Here is a 4,164-nt window from a genome sequence, read left to right as displayed (position 1 = left end):
AGTATTTTGTTCCTTATTCTAAGGAGGAATGAAGTATCCACACGATAGTCATCCTTCTTGGGTTTCTTGTGTTTTGTATAATGTATCTTGGGTATTCTAAGTTTCTGGGCTAATATCCGCTTATCGGTGAGTGCATATCTAGTGACTTCTTTTGTGATTGGGTTACCTCACTAAGGATGATATCTCGTTGGATGCAAACTGGATTTCTACATGTAGAAGAATACAAATAGATTCGTATCCATCACCATGCACAAGTGTAAATCTAAGGGGATCAAAGAGTTTAATATAAAAACAGATACACTGAACCTGATCAAAGAGAAAATGGGAAATAGTCTTAAACTCATTGCCACAGGGAAATACTTTCTTAACAGATCACTGTTAGCATAGGTACTAAATTCAAGAATTAATAAATAGGACCTCATCAAATTGAAAAGTTTCTTCATGGCAGAAGACACTGTTTATTGGACAATGCAGCAGCCTAGAATATGGGAAAGATTTTTTTTACCACCTGCACATCTGATAGACAGCTAATATAAAGAGCTCAAAAAACTAGATGCCAGGAAACCAGGTAGCCGAATCAAAAACGAGGTACAGGTGTAAACAGAGACTTAGAAGTGGAAACGCAAATGATTGAGAAACACTTAAAGTGGTCAACATCCTTACCCATCAAAGAAATGCAAATCAAACCTCCTTTGCAATTTCATCTTATCCCTGTCAGAATGAATAAGATCACTAAAACAAGTGACAGCTCATGAAGTTGAGGATGTGAAGTAAGGGAAATATTCCTCCCCTGCTGAAATGCATGTGAACTTGTATAGGCACTATGAAAATCAGTGTGGCGATTCCTCAGCAAGCTGGAAATTTATCTATCTCAAGATCCAGCTATACTACTCTTAGACAAATACTCAAAGGGTACTTCATTTTACCATGGAACAATTTACTCAGCCATGTTCTTTGCTGCTCTGTTCATAATAGCCAGAAATTGGGAACAACCTAGATATCCCTCAACAGAAGAACGAATAAAGAAACGTGGTACATCTAAGCAATGGAGTATTACTCGGTGGTTAAAAAATAAAATCATGTAACTAGAAGATACATGGATGGTACTAAACAAAAATCATTGAGTAAGGTATCACAATTCTAGAAAGGTAAATCTGCTATGTGTTCACTTAATTTACTTAAAGGGAATATTAGCTAGTAAGTAAATGATAATCAAGCTATAATCTATAGATCTAGAGACCCTTGGAGACAGACGGGGTCTGGGGGAAAACTGAAATCCCCCTGTGAGATTGAAATACAATAGATTTTACAGGCAGACTGGGAGTTAGGTGGAAATAGGAGTTCTGGAGTCAGATGGGAGAATATGGGGTGGAGAGAGAGAGAGAGAGAGAGAGAGAGAGAGAGAGAGAGAGAGAGACAGACAGACAGACAGACAGACAGACAGACAGACAGACAGAGAGAGAAAGTGCTGGTAGAGATAGGCAAAATTGGAGGGTGGTGGAAGTCTAGTGCCATGGACAAATTTCCTAGGATCTACAAAGGTGATCCTAATGAGGACTCCTCATAATGGGGAGTACAGTCTCAACTGGCCAACATCTTGTACCCAGGTAAGGTTTCAAGTGGCAGGACTAGGTCATGTTCAATTTAGTTGTTTGCCAAGAGAGTCCTCTGGAAATGGCCAAATAATCCGGGTTATTGCTAAGTCTATCAGTTGTTTTCTGCAAACTGACAGTGGGGTCCCATTGCTGAGCAAAGCACCCATACAACTAAACATGGAAAAGTCCTCTACTGCCTACATGGAGCCATCACTCCCAAGTTGCAATCTCTTTGGCATAACACGGAATTTTGCAGGCTACTGAAAGAGGAACATGGACACCAAATTAGCCATAACACCTTTGACCTACAATCTGTTTTGCTTGAAAAATATGCTAAAGTATTAGTAATACAGAATTTGTGGGAGTAGACAACTAATGCCTGATTTGACCAAAGGCTCACTTCATGAGAAGCAATTTATACCTGACACTGCTTTGGTAATCAAGGACCAGAGAATGGACAGCCAGAGACAGGGTAAAACTAAACAGTACTGGTCAAACAACGTCAATAAAATGACTCTTAATGATATTCTGCTATATTCATAGAGAAATAGCTCTTCCACTCCTCATCAGAGAGGCATCCTCTTAAAGCAGATGGGGACATATGCAGAGAGCCACAGCTAGACATTATGTGGAGAGAGATTCTAGGTCTCCACCAAATCTTTCCTGTCTGAGTTCAGAGAATCCAGTGGACAAGGAGGAGGAAAGCTTATAAGACAAAAAAGCTAGAGAACAACGTCCTCAAAAATCAACTAAACAAGACTCATATGAGTTCATAGAGATTGAAACAGTATGCACTGGGCCTGCATGCAGGTTCTCTGCATACAATATGGCTATTAGATTAGTATTTTTATGGGACTACTGACTGGGAGAAGAAGTAGATTTCTGACTATTGCTCCTGCTCTTGGGACTGTTTTCCTCTTGTTGGATTACCATGTCCAACTTCCTTATGATAGTTTTGCCTCATCTTATTATATTTGATCTTGTTTTAATATTTATCTCTTAGAAACCTGTTCTTAAATGAAAAACAGAAAGGGATCCAGCAATACCTCTCCTGGGCATATACCCAGAAGATGTTACAACTGGTAATAAGGACACATGGTCCACTATGTTCATAGCAGCCTTATTTATAATAGCCAGAAGCTGGAAAGTCAACAGAATTTGAGAATGCGGATTCTTTTCGGCACCAGCTCAATGCCATCTTGGGCATGAACTCAGCAGGCCCTAGCACACCCAGGATCTTGGAATCACTGGTGAGTGGAATGCAACATCCATTCCAAAAAATCCTGGAGGGTCTTATGCCAGCAGGAACAGGGAGCCAGCCCTGCACCATCTTGGGCGTGAACTCAACAGAGGGTTCCAAGGTCCCCAGAGGACTCTCCATGATGCAGGCACCCTAGCACAACCAGGATCTCGAGATCATTGGTGAGTGAACCGCAATATCTGTTCCAAAACAACCTGGAGGGTCTTGTGCCAGCAGGAACAGGGACAAAGGAAACTGCCCAACCAGTGGCTGGGGTTCGTTCCAGTGGGCACCAGCCCTGTGCCATGTTGGGTGCGAACTATGCATGCCCTAGCACACCCAGGATCTTGGGATCACTGAAGGAACAGGGACAAAGGAAACCAGTGGCTGGGATTCATTTGGTGGCTCCAGGCCCACGCCATCTTGGGCAGGAACTCATCAGGGCCTTGCACACCAAGGATCTTGGGATCACTCAGAACAGTCTACACAGGAGAGCACGTGGGTCACAGAAGTAACAGAGCTTCTTGGATGGGGTCTCTTCAGGCCTTCATCCTCAGCCAGGAGGCAGAGCTGAGACCCAGACCCCTGGGCACCTTCCTTGCCAGAGGAGAGTCAGCCTCCAGGAAGGGCTCTGACTCCAGGACTCAGGAGGTGGATCTGAGCTCCAGACTTCTGTGCACCTTCCCTGCAAACAGAGAGCTTGCCTGCAGAGAGTGCTCTGACCATTGGGACTCAGAAGAGAGTTGGACTCCCAGGAGTGCTGAGAGAAGCTAACAGAACCACAGGAGGAACAAGCTCCAACCAGAGACAGCTAGAACATCTAACACCAGAGATTACCAGATGGCGAAATGGAAACTTAAGAATCTTACCAACATTTGTCTTAGCTCCAAACTTTGTCTCTGCCACTTCTTTCATGGGTATTTTATTCCCTATTTAGGGAGGAATGAAGTATCCACATGTTGGTCTTCCTTATTCTTGATTTTCTTGTGTTTTGGATCATGGATATTCCAGGTTTCTGGGCTAATATCCACTTATCAGTGAGTGCATATCGAGTGAGTTCTTTTGTGATTGGGTTACCTCACTCAGGATGATAACCTGGGGATCCATCCCATAATCAGCCACCAAACACAGATACTATTGCATATGCCAGCAAGATCTTGCTGAAAGGACACTGATATAGCTATCTCTGTGAGGCTATGCCAATACCTGGCAAATATAGAAGTGGATGCCCACAGTCGTCTATAGGATAGAACACAGAGACCCCAATGGAGGAGCTAGAGAAATTACCCAAGGAACTGAAGGGGTCTGCAACCCTATAGGCGAAACAAC

Source organism: Mus pahari, chromosome 2 (genome assembly GCF_900095145.1).
Source record: "Mus pahari chromosome 2, PAHARI_EIJ_v1.1, whole genome shotgun sequence".
In the NCBI taxonomy this organism is placed as follows: domain Eukaryota; kingdom Metazoa; phylum Chordata; class Mammalia; order Rodentia; family Muridae; genus Mus; species Mus pahari.
Note: the sequence above shows the minus strand (reverse complement) of the source record.